Genomic DNA, 13,435 nt, shown 5'->3' on the forward strand with positions numbered 1-13,435 from the left:
AGGGGAAATTGTTGTTACTATCTGTGTCTCACGCTGCCCACCTGCAGAGTCTGGGGTTTTTGAAGTCATTTATTGGTGACATCCAGGGGGTGACATTATCTGATGGAAACCAGAAGAGTGATTTTGAGGTGGAAAAGGCTACAGATAGCAAGTCTATTTTTAAAAGCCTGAGATGAACACAGCAGCATTTATGCTGACCCTTGACATTTTGAAAGATTGAAATCATTGCTTAGAAAATCACAACATACATATACCAACATACACACATATATACTCGTGTCCTTGCCTTGGTAAGTAGAGCCCTATGAACATAAACTCCTCACCCCAAATTATTAGCAACATGGAAAGATCATCAGGGTCTTTTAAGATGAGTGGAACAATTTGCTTCTATAGCAGCTGTACCCAGACTGTGTTTTCCATTGGTTCCTGTGCTTTGTTTTTCCAGTGTTTTAGTTTTCTCTCTCCCCATCAGGATGGTGGTTCTTTTTTTTTTTTTTTTTTTTTTTTTTTTTTTTTTTTTGCTGTGTTAATAAACATAAGCCATTCTTTCATTGAACCCACCTTCCAGTTCATGCTTCTGATCTGCTGCGAGTGGGAAAGGACATAATCAAGCTGGTGAAAATTGTGCTGAAAGTCAGAGTAAACAGGTCCTGAGCCAAGGCCCAGAGTGGCTCTTCTCGGATGGAGCTCTCCTCCCAGGGATCTTCCTGTCCAGCTGGTTTCAGAGAACTCACTTATTGAGGACCAGCATTTCATGTACTGAGTTTCTCTCAGGCTTGTGGTTCCTCCCAGGCCACAGAGGAAATGGGGGGAAACATAATATATGACTGAGAAATGTTTTCTGGCTAGAAGGGCATAGGTCTGTCACCTGGAGGGAACCTGGACATAATCTAGCCAGGCATGAATGTGCCTTGGTGTGGCTGTTGGAGCTGATAAAACACCAATGCCTGTTTCTTACCTGAAGAGCTTCTTATCTGGGGTAGGGCCCCAGGATCTGTATTTTTTAGCAGTTCTTCATGTGATTCTCATTGCAGCAGGAGGTGAGAACCAGGAATCTCCTGCACTCCTCTCATATTGCAGATGAGGAATTCAAGGCCCAGTGTGACTGCCATCAGCAGTGTCTCTACCTGTAGTCAGTCTCCAGTCCTACAGACAGCAGAAAGCACTTGTTATAGCCTTCCTAAATGTAGGCTTTGCTTGTTTGAACCACTTTTACTCTTTCAGTGACATGATTTCAGGGTTCAATCAACACACACACACACAACACCACACTTTTATAAACTGGGGGATGCTCTACAGTGGCAAAATGATCATTTCTTCCATCTCTCCCTCTTTCTCCTCCCCTGTCCTTTTCTTCTGGACTTCCTCTCACCTCAAAGAGGGTAATGCACTTGCTCAACATTGTTCACTGAACTTGATCTGCCAGTGATGTATTAATTAGCTGGGGCACCGCACCTTAACAAAAGAGTTACAGGTAAATCCTGATGTGTGTTAATGCTTAACCAGAGATGCCCAGCGGTGGTCTCATTTGTGGCCTAAATGTAAAGAGGGAAATGTGGTTGGCTTTATTTGTATAGATGATTTCTTATTTATAAGTGCTGACATATTGGTTTCAATGCCATATGTCAGCAAATTTGCTATGGTTGGCTCACATATGTTTAAACTTTTGGATAATGGCATTTATGATATAAGTTATAACTCAGTTTATAGATGGCTGTGTTTATGTTTTCTCACATGCATGTATAACTGTATATGGTGTAACTTCCACTCTGTCACTATATGCTTCAAATTTACCTTAAGGTCATTAATGAGATCCATTTGGCAGTAATCTTAGGACTGTCATGCTTTCTCTGTTACCCTCAGGAAAAAGCCCCAGACAGTGCCCCTGTCCCCACTGCTGCTCCCCCTGCCACCATGAAGTGGCCTGGTGTAGCCCCTCTCCATCCAGGCCGAGTAATAGATACAGACCTGGGATCTCCCAGCATTCTGGCAAACGAACCACTCTCTGGGGCCACAAACCAGCCAGGATACTAAGCCCTGTTCTTCTTCTGACCATGGAACTCTGATGCTAAGGGTAATGGAAGACAGGCAGGAAGAAGGAAGGGTATGTGACCCTCAGGAGTACTCGAGAGAGAGCTCAATTAGTACAGCAGCCAGGGGAAATTTTTTTTTTTTTTTTTTTGAGAACACAACATATTTTATCCATCAGCATACTTTTGCATGGGATTTCCAGTGTCTCCTTGCTTTAGCATTCCACCTCCCTTGATCCCATCTCCAGTCATGAGGCATCCTATTCTTGAAATTTTTCTCTGAGTTCCCAGGATTTTTTCTTTCTCTGAACCCCCAGCACATGGTGGTTGGATGGGTATTATCTGCTCCAGGGGTTAGTTTCTGGGAACATATCTAAGACATTCACATCTCATCTGAGATTTGTCATCTGTGCATCCACACCTGTGCTTTTTTGCTAAAAGCACATAAGACTCATATATGAACCTCAAAGCTATGGACGATTTTTTTTTTCTACGAAAAGTACACATAGGCACAAAATGCTGTGTTTGATATCCAGATTCAAGGACCCTCCTAGGTGGCCCATTAACCATAAGATAAGGATCCTTGGAGGGGCATAGATGGTATGTTATCCCCTAAGATAGTCATGAATCAAACTTATACCATGAGGTGTAGCAACACGAATGGGTCCAGAAATTATCATGCTAAGTGAAGTCAGTCAGACAATGAGACACCAACATCAAATGCTATCACTTACATGTGGAATCTTAAAAAAGGACACAATGAACTTCTTTGCAGAACAGATACTGACTCACAGACTTTGAAAAACTTACGGTTTTCAAATGAGACAGGTTGGGGGATGGGGGGATGCACTGAGAGTTTGGGATGGAAATGCCTTAAAATTTGTTTATGATGATTGTTGTACACCTATAAATGTGTAATAAAATTCATTAAGTAATTAAAAAAAAGACTTATACCATGAGGTGAAAAGAAAGGAAAAAAAAACAAAAACAAACAACAACAACAAAAATGGCTGAATCTAAAATATCACTATTTCTTTAGGAGAAAATACGTCATTTTTCAGGCACAGGGCATTCAACCACAGTACCTGTGGTTTATATGGAAACCTCCAGCTCATCTCTGATGAGCTACATATTTGTGAGACTGGGCAGCATGAAACCCCATACCTGAGGCTGAATTTAACATGTTAGCCTGGGAATGGAGGTCACCACTTTTGTCCCAGCTCTTCTCTGAGGCATTCCAGAGACCAAAATAACTCTAGCTTATCTCCCATCCTAGGGCCTGAGACCAGAGCAAACATCATCTGGAGATAAGTATAATTTGCCCAAGGTCACCATCCAACTTAGCTGGAAGTCAGCTCACCTCATTTTATGCACCTACCTTCACTGGCAGTGCTAGGTCTCTGTGGGATTTTCCCCTTCAATCAGTCAATCAATCAGTTGCAAATGCATTTGAGCTTGGCTATAGTAAAATATCATAGATGGGGTGGCTTATGGAACAGAAATTTTTTCTCATAGGTCTGAAGGCTGGATGTCTGGGATAAGGGTGCCAGCAAGATCAAGTTCTGGGAGGGTCTTCTCCCAGGTTACAGACTTGGTCTTCTTGCTGTATCCTCACATGATGGAAGGGAGCAAGAGAGCCCTCTGGGGTCCCTTTTATAAGGGCACTAATTCCATTTATGAGGACTCCACCCTCATGACCTAATCACCCCAGTGACCTCTTATCCTAGTGCCGTCACATTGGAGGTTAGGGATTTCAACCTATGAAATTTGGGGAGGGCACAGACATTTCATTCCATTGCACTATGTTTATTGGACTTCAATTGTGTGTATTTCTGCCATTGTACTAGGCACTGTGGCCAAAGTCTGGGCTGCCAAGAAGCTTTTATGTATACGGGAGAGTTTTGAGTAGCATATTTATTATCATTTACAGATTAACATCTCACATTCCTGTAGTCATTTAAAATGTCTAAGTGTGTTCCCTGCAAAAGCTCTGAATAACCAAATGTGAAAAGAAGGGCCACCACTCATTCTGTGAGAGTCAGCAGGTATGAGGGAAAGAAGGTGTGAGGGGACCTTGGAACAAGTTATTCCCTCCACTGACCTCCTACTCACATCCCACTCAAACCTGCCTGGTTCTGATGTCAGCCCAGGCATCGGTATCTTCGACGCCTCCCTGACTCCTGGTCCCACAGCCTCCTCAGGTCATGGAAATGCAGACTCCTGTGGAACACCTTCCTTCATTGCTCACATCACCTTTTGGCTTGTGTGGATGCTCCCTGCTGTGTTGTCTCTCCACCCCAGCTGAGAGTAGGGAAACCACAGTGGTTGCTGGAATATCTCAGAGATCTTATCAGCCTAGGAGAACCATGCTCACCCTTGAGTTGAAGTGAGAAGGATCGGTTTCCCGGTACACATGTCTTAAAGGTGGGGAGCAACTAGAGTGCATGAGGTGGTTGTGTTGGGGGAATACATGATGGAGCTGTGGCCTCTGGTTAAAGGACACAGCCAGCTCCTGAACTCACTCGCCTCACTTCCTGTGACCGCCTGCTGGAGCCAGCCCCTCCTTGGCTGAAGCCACACTTGATGTGCAGCCCACAGAGGTCAGGGTTGCTGGTAGAGAGCAGGGTTAGAGGAGATGGGGCACGTGCAATATGGCCAGCCCAGTGGGCAGGTTACCCCAATCTTCTTAATTTCTTTTCAGCTCCTTTTCAGGTCAGTACCTTGCAAACTGTGGCAAGATATCCACAGCTGACTAATTATTCCCTACCACAGTTAATATTTACTCTCCCTTGGCTGCTGGCACTTTTGGAACCAGGTGTGCCAGGCCCAGGGAATGTGTCCCAGCACCAGGGAGATTGTCAAGACTCAAGTGGGTGGTTAGTGGCTCCAGTGGCCTAGGGATGTGGATTTCTATTTGATGCTCGCAGATCCCAAGGCTAATCATTCACCAAGTTGTGCCTGCTACCGTCTTAACCCAGCATAAAAAGGAACCTGCTTTGGAAGTCATTTGCTTTTGATGTTTGGGGAAAGTGATAGCACTGCTGTTTCATTTACATTTTGTTTTGAGGGCAGGGAGTTCTTAAAAGCAGTGATGGAAAAGCTCTGATTTCCACCAGGATCCTGTTTACGGTTCTTTAAGGATTTCCACACTCGTTCTATGATTTGATCTTCACAACAACCCTAGAGATGAGAGGCATCAGATGATCGAAATGTAAACAAATGGTTTCAAACATGATCGGGACTCTAAAGCAAAAGTGCCATGAAGGTCTGGAAGGCAAAGAAAGTGTTCTGTATTAAGGCCCCAAGAGGGGGTAGAGTGCCTCAGACAGTGCCGAGGATCTGGAAGGTCAACACAGTGGGATGTGCTGTGCAGATGGAATGACCAGGGGCTGCAGGAGGAGATGAGGCTGGAAGGGAGGGGACATCTGCACCAGTCTCTGTTGACAGGAGAAAGATTCCTGGGGTCTTTAGCATCAATTCAATGGGGGCCATTAAGGGGCTAAGTAGGGACATGACAAAATTAGCTTTGCTTGTAAAGGGATCTTTCTGGAACCTCTAGGGAGAAGGGGTAGAAGGGAGGCAGAAAGGAATTATGAGGCTATTGTGGTAGTTTGGATGAAGGATGGGGATGGGGATAGGTAGAATGTATCAGGTTTGGGAGATGTTTTGGAGGCAGAAGAAAATAATTACCTGACAGCCATTACTTGACATTTGGGGATTTGTCCAGGTGAATGTGACATGAGTTCTGTCACTGCACAGCCATGCTCAGCAGCAGAAGTCTTGCTTTTGTCACCAGTGTGTGTATGTGTGTGTGTGCACATGCGTGCATGCTCATCCGTGTGTATGTGTGTGCTCGCACGTGCGTGTTTGTGTGTGTGTGTGTGTGTGTGTGCATGTGCTAATGTGCCTGTGTTTCTCAGCAATGGGACTGTCCATGTTCAAGTCATCCTGCATGTTTGGTTGTATTCTACTTTTTCTTTTAAACCAAATATTAGGGTGTTCCTGTCGTGGCTCAGCAGTTAATGAATCCAGCTAGCATCCATGAGGATGCGCGTTCGGTCCCAGGCCTCACTCAGTGGGTTTAGGATCTGGCGTTGCCATTAGCTGTGGTGTAGATCGAAGATGCGGCTGGGATCTGGCATTGCTGTGGCTGTGGTGTAGGCCGGTGGCTACAGCTCTGATTGGACCTCTAGCCTGGAAACCTCCACATGCTGCAGGTGGAGCCCTAAAGAGACAAAAAGACAAAAAAAATAAAATAAACCAAATATTTGGCTTGTTTATTGAGCTTGCCATCCAAAAAGCATAAGGTATGGTAAAGGGGGTAATTTAACACACATCTTTAATAGTTCTTTGGTCTTTTATTCAGTTTACACAGAATCCAAAAGGAGCATTAACCACAGTGTGGTTGTTAAACTATTACCTTTCCAGGCAGACATGCCTGTAAAGTCATTCATGTATTTAGGGGGAAGCATCTAGACTGGAAATGGCCCATTTCCTACCCTAGAGAGAATGTTCTTCTCTGAGCCCTGCAGTCCAGTCTGGGTTAAAGGAATTAGACAGCTAGTAGGTAAACACTGGCTAAAGTAAGCTGGCCTTGCCTCCTCATGGCCTCTGCTCTGTCAAGAAGGAGTGGCACACGCCATCCTCTAGGGAGTCTCCTTTTCAAGGTTCAGACCAGGGCAGGCACTTCCTTCATTTTCCATGTCAGTGTCACCTCTCCTAAATCCTATTCCTACTGTGGGAGTGCAGCCCTTCTTCCAAGGTCCAGACTCTCTATGCTGGTTTCCGCTTACCTTTCCTAGTCTTGTTTCACAGGAGAGGGACTTTGGGCTTCTGGTGTGTAGATACGCTTGCTTATCTACAAGAAGACGTTGCTTCTTGGCAAAAACCTTTTTGCAGATGGCTTTTGTCCCAGGAATTAATTATGAGGAATCTACTGATATTTGTCAAGGGACAGGATTGGGAACTTTAGTTTTACAAAAACGTCCAACTGTGTACAACCAAAGAATAAGGGACATATTTGCTTATTTTCTCTCTCCCAACTGGAATGCTCTCCGCCTTCCCTTCTGCTTATTAATGGGCTATTCATTTTTCAAGACAGGAGCCTCCTCCTCTGAAAAATCTTCTCAGGCTTCCCAGATCCCAGCTGCGTCTTCTCCCCTCAGCATTTTCTGGAGCCCCTTCATCTGTTCCCTAGGCCACCTTGTAGAGTTGTTGTTATGCACAAATCATAACTGAATCTCCTTGAGAGGAAAAGGAATGCTTATGTGTGATTTTGTCCCCCAGAATTCAACTAGGATGCCTTACCCAGAACAATGACTCATAATTACTTAATATTCAGGTCAAGCACTGTTGATTTTCTAAACTATTCCCAGCCTTAGCACTTCTCCTGTGTGGAGCCAGGGTTTTCATTTCTTGCACAGGGTGTTCAGGTTGGTAACCCGCCAACCCTTTCATAGCCAGACGTTTTTTTTTTTTTTTTTTTTTCAGTAGAAGGCTGCCACGTTCCTCTGGCATCAGAGGAAACCTGCAGGTATTTCTATGGGGTGGCTGGCTCTGGGGATGCTTGGAGATATTGGAGAGTATTCTTCCAAAGCACAGAACCCTCTGTGGAGTAGAAGACCAGAAGATCAGGGAAGGTTTTAGGAGAAAACACACCCCACAAGGTAAGGGCTGATATCTTCTTGCAGAGGTGGGCTAAGGGGCATTTCTTGGCACGAAGAGTCCTGAGCTTGGGCTTCTGTAAATGCTTTCCTGGTGCAGCAGACCAGCAGACTATGTGAACAGTCCTGTCAGTAACATCCCAAATGCTGCTCTCTTGTGTATAAACACAGCAGACTCAGCTGTGAAGGCCCAGGCCCTTGACACGGCTGTTCCTGGGAGGGTAGTGAAATGTCTCCTCAGGACTGTGTGGCAGCTGCCCCAGCAGAACACTGGTAGCTTGAGTTACATGGGAGCTAAATATAGTTGGTGCTCTTATGTCCTCAGGACAGCATCTGAGTTGGAGTTGGGCAATGTTTTAGTAACATTCTTGAATTCTCCTAATGTTTCCTTCTCTGACTTCTTTCCTCCTCACCTCTTTGCCTATTTTTTTTCATTCTTTACCTTCTTTTATTTTTTTCTCTCTTTACTGCTCCATTTTATCCACCACGTCTAAACAGAGTATATTCATTCAAAGGAGCCTCCTCATATCGTAGGTGTAATTAACTGTTTTTCAGGGAGAAAACTCTTCGTATGTTTAGATAATTATATATGTTTTCCTTAAGTAGTGATGTCTTCTCACATTTTGTTGGAAAATGACAGAAGTACATGGAAAAATGGCATCATGTTACTGGAATAGTTTTTTTTTTTTTTTTCCCTTTTCCTTTCCATGCAACATTCTTTGGCTAAGTAGCTACTCAAGAAAAGAAAAGAGTTAGAATCTAGGCTAAGTAACTTGTCTTCACCTCATGGCAAACCAGTTGCCCAGATAGGCACCATTTTGAAGAACTAGAGATGCTTGAAACCAAGAAAATGGACCAAGCTGGTATGGAATTGAATGGACAGATCTCACATGTTCATGTAAGTTTGGGTGGCAGTGTGTTGTGAGGAAGAAAGGGGAGAGTGCATAGGTTGGCTTGGGCCATCTTGATATCAGAAGATGTTAATAAGCCTCATTCAAAATGTTGTAAATTCTTCCTTGTGGGATTGACTCTGCTTCAAAACAGGTGTACCTAGATATGTCCCTGAAGAGATGTATAAAATGCATTTTTATAAGTTGAACTGTAGAGTCAGTAGAGAGCCTTTGGAAGAATATTGGGGTAAGAGAGCTGTTCAAAAGCAGCTGTGGCTAAATGATTGTGTAAGGACTGGCTTTTGTATCTTGGATTTTTTTCCACCAAGGAAATAGGTACCTTGAAAAAAATTAGTATTTTTACTAATGGATCTCAGATTATTTTTATAACTTTCATGGTCTGTGAGAGAATCTGAAGTTCTAGCCACTGTTAGGAAAGAAGCCCATAACCATGATTCAATTTGTCCCAAACACAGAAACACAGAATTTAAGTATTTGAATGGACCTCAGCATATGATATCACTTATATGTGGAATCTAAAATCTGATACAAATCAACTTATCTATGACATAGAAACAGACTCATAGACATAGGGAACAGATTTGTGGTTGCCAAGAGGGGGCGGTGAGGGAGGGAAGGATTGGGAGTTTGGGATAAACAGAGGCAAACTATTATATATAGGATGGATAAACAATAAGATCCTACTGTATAGCACAGAAAACTATATTCAATATCCTGTGGCAAACTATAATGAAAAATAATGTGAAAAAGAATATTTAAAAAGAAGGGACCTCAGAGACTATTAAATCCAGCCTTCTTCTTTTACAAGGGAAAACACCGAGCTGAGCCTGGGAGGTGATCTCTGACTTAGGGAGCATCATCATCAGAGTCTTGGTGTGTGATGTTCTTCTGTGGTCGATGCAGAAGCCTGGGCTTCTTTCTCCAGGCCTTGCCACTTATCCATCTGCCTGACTTGCTTTTCCTGGGAGAGACATAGCTAAGACATAATTGAGACATAACTACTGACTGGAAATCTTTTTGCTGGGGCTTTGGCACAAGGCTGCTCCAGAATCTGGTCTTCCCTGGAGGAAGCAATGTGTGACCTGTAGCTCTTGGACACTGTCCTCTCCGAAGACTGCTGTTTAAGTCTCCAGCCTCTGCCCACAGAACTGAAGTTTGAGGACAACTAATATAGGAAATTTCCTGTCTCTAGGGATTTTAAAGTATAGGAAGTCTTTGAAGATGAAAATCCCTTAAGGCCTCAAGTGATGAAATTGATAGGAGTATGTTTAGCATTCTACAAGTTGACATTGAGGAGTTCCCACATGATACAGCAGGTTAAGGATCCAAGCTGTCACTGGCTTTGGTCACTGCTGTGGTTCAGTTCCACATGCCATGGACATGGCCAAAAAAGAAAAAAAAATAAAGGTGACATTGAAACCGTGTAGAGGAGCCTGTTCCATGCCTTCCTGCCATGCACCTGAGGAGTTGACTTGCTTTGTGTGTCTAACAATTACCAGGCACCCATAGGGGTCACTGGGGCTCTGTGTGTGCATGTGTGTAGGTGTAGGGGTGTGTGCGTGTGTGTGCGTGCACACACACATATGGGGAGTGTGCACGTGCACATGCACGCATGCAGGTGTGTGTGCTGACTCTTCTTCATCTCACAATCTACAAATTCTTCAGTTTCTTCCTCACATTCACCCTTTGCTCCTTCCCAAGGTCATTTTGGACTTCTTAAGAGGCGCCCCAATCTTGGAATATCCTTTCTTTAACTTTTATGATGTTCTCTTGTTCTTACCACTTGTTCTACATTTACATAGTTTGTTGAGCTGTTCTTTCTTCATTTCAAGCCGTTACTTTTTCTTCTGAGTTGGATCGCCTGTCTCTTGAAGGTAGGTGCTGTCTTCTGGGTTTCCCCATAGCCTCAGCGAATGTCCTGAGCTCAGCTCTGATATTGGAGGGTTTAGAACATCTAGGGTTTGGGAATCCAAAAGAGACTGTCCTAGCTAGTTCAACAGATGAGATACCCGAACACTGACTCCACTTGTTAAGATCAACTAGATAAGGCAGTCTGTCGTGGGGAGGCATGCTCCTCCTCCATCATTCTTCTCCACTAAAGTGTAAGTGTTTGAACTAGATGCCAGAGCAACAGGCTGGCAGGTCTTCCAGGCTTGACCTGAGAATGCTGGACAGTCTCAATCATGCCCCAGACCTCAGCTTCCTCTTCGCCCCATTACACACTTCTTGACATTTCCATTATTCTAAAGTATCATGTCTATCCACATGCAGAATGTTAAATGAGGAAAATGCCACATTGGAGGACTAAGAAGAAAAATTAAACTGTGGAAGGAAAACTGATCTATCTGTAGAGAAAAGCAAGAGAACCTCATTTTTTAAGATTCTTTTCCCTTATGTATACCTTTCAAACACTGTTTTTGTTTTTTCTTAAAGCCTGTGAATCTGTCTTCTTCCGCTGGCACTGTCTATCAGGGATGATCACAAAAGCCTGTCCCTTGATGATGCATTATGTCTGAGTTTTAATATAATGCTATTTCCTTCTGCTGTCTTTTGAGGAAAGGTTAATTCTAAGTACTCTCTGTCTCTGTAGGTTAATTCTAAGTACTCTCTGTCTCTGTCTCTATGTCTGTCTCTCTTTCTCTATGTCTTAATCTCTGATCTCACAAAGATCTCTATGTATCCATCTAAGGGTATTTACATCCCAGTTTGTTGGGATATTCCCACCTATGTGACTACTAATAACACCTAAACTCTAGACATGGTTAAAACAAGCCTGCATCTTCCCACTGAGTTTTGTTTTGTACCATAGATCTATGCTCATGACAGGAAGCTTCTCTTCTGGCAGTGGTGCTTTAATGCAGCACCTTATGGTGGGAAGACTCAGTTTCCTTCCTCCTTGCCACCTCAGCCATGTCTTCCCATCTTCTTATGTCTAACTCATCCTTGCATTTTACCCAGCCCCAACTGGCAGCTTCCATCTGGGGCTTCCATTAGCACTCACAGTAAGCCCTAGGCAGCCAGTACACAACTGGGCACAAAACTGTTTTGAGTGTGTTAGTTTTCACTTTCTAACTATGCTGTGAGTTCTGTAAGGCAAGGACCGGAATCTTATATGTTTCCTGTGACAACACTTTTGCATAGCACAGTCTTGGCAACATAATGCAAGCTGAGACTGATCAGGGCTCAGGGCACAGGGAACAGTATGTATTAAAACCATATTTTATAGCTCTTACATGTAGTTTCTTTCTTGATTATACGTTAATGGTATAGAACTAAATTTTATGTCCACCAATTCTATTTTTCCATCTTGAGTTTATTTTTGTTGTTTTCTGTTATGATGTTAGTAGTAGCTTCTCTACCAAGAAGCATTTTAAATTTGTTTTACTCAATTTAGAATCATGGAACCTTTTCTATCTTATCTTAAATTATCCATGCACTATCATAGAGACATTTCCATTCATATTTGGTGACTTTTTTGTTTTGTTTTGTTTTGTTTTGTTTTCAAATGTTTCAAGCCAAGAGTACTTGGCAGTTTCACTTTAACTTTGAAAGCCAAAGAAACCCCCAAATGGTAATAACATAGAATCCCCTGGGCCAGTCAACATTTTATCATGTGAATTTATTTGCTGAAGGCCCTTTATGCCTCCTTGCTTAATTTTTCAATTATTCCTGATGCTGGGGAACTAGTAGGATCACTTGTTTCTAAAGGATTTTTATTGCTCCTTTAGGATGTCCTGCATAGTACTTCTGCTGGAACCCACACTCTCTAGGGCCTCAGGGGCCCCTTAAACCCAAAGGCATGAGGTCAGGCCAGCCCCCCAGAAGAGGATTCTAAATAACTACTATTGTTATTATTATTTCTTCTCATTGAGTTATCCTCACTATATTAATTTGTTTTCCATATCTGTGTGTGTGTATGTGTGTGTGTGTGTGTGTGTGTGTGTGTGTGTGGATGTAACTATTTTTGGCAGCAACAAATGTTATTTCTGAATCTTCCCTGAATTATCTTGACCTTCTGATTACAAAAGAGAAGAAATGGGTCCTCTGGGACATGACCACATGGTGATGTGGAAGAAGTCCAAGTGTAAGACACAGAATACATATCTCATTGGCCCCTGTCCCTTCGTCTCTGCTTAAACTCAGACCCTCTTCAGCTGTCACCTTTTTTGGCACTCATCAGAGATTCTGGAATACACACTCAGAGGCTGAAGGAACTAAGTACCCTTACTCAGGAAGGTTAGGCAAGGCCCAAAGGAAATAGGTATTTGGGTTGAATCTTGAGGGACATATGGGCCTTGGTTAGTTAAAGGGGGCTTTCCTTTCCAGCTAGGGTATGATGGTAAAGAGGATGGTGCACTGCAGGGGAAAGTGGCAAGGTGCACAATGGTGCTTGGATCCTGATGCTGAAGAGCCTGCAAGAGCAAACCAAGGAGTTTGGTCTTCATCCTCAGGACAAATAGAAGCCATCAGAGCTTAGAAATAAGGAAGTTCGATCCTCAGATCTTCCCCTTAGAAAGATGTTTCCAGTGACAGAATGTAGACTAGAAGACTCTGAAAACCTAGCAAGCCTGTGGAGGTTCTTATGGTTCTAATACCTGCTCCCTCTCTGTACTTAAAGTCTAAAGATACTAACAGTTTCTCCAACAATCACTCCTTGGGCTTCCCTTACATCCATCCACACAGCTGTAAATTAATTCTTCTTAACTCTCCTGATTTGAGTATGCCATCTGTTTCCTATTAAGACCTTAACTGATACAACTGCCTTTACATTTCTTTTTTCTTTTTTTTTTTTTTTTTTTTGTCTTTTTGCTATTTCTTTGGGCCGCTCCTG

General features: G+C 43.2%; 1 protein-coding gene across 5 annotated transcripts in view; it reads left to right on the plus strand.

Moving 5' to 3' along the window:
- The window catches only part of SETBP1 (SET binding protein 1), a 371,229-nt gene that overhangs the window by 114,255 nt on the left and 243,539 nt on the right, over positions 1 to 13,435 (plus strand). The window contains exon 1 of one of the 5 annotated variants that reach the window (XM_021092449.1): positions 6,181 to 7,696. The exons of the other annotated variants lie outside the window; for them this stretch is intronic. The gene's annotated coding sequence lies outside the window, so the exon portion shown is untranslated. Of the gene's footprint in view, positions 1 to 6,180; positions 7,697 to 13,435 lie in introns of those variants that run through there. 5 annotated transcript variants of the gene reach the window in all.

This window comes from Sus scrofa, chromosome 1 (assembly GCF_000003025.6).
Source record: "Sus scrofa isolate TJ Tabasco breed Duroc chromosome 1, Sscrofa11.1, whole genome shotgun sequence".
NCBI lineage: Eukaryota > Metazoa > Chordata > Mammalia > Artiodactyla > Suidae > Sus > Sus scrofa.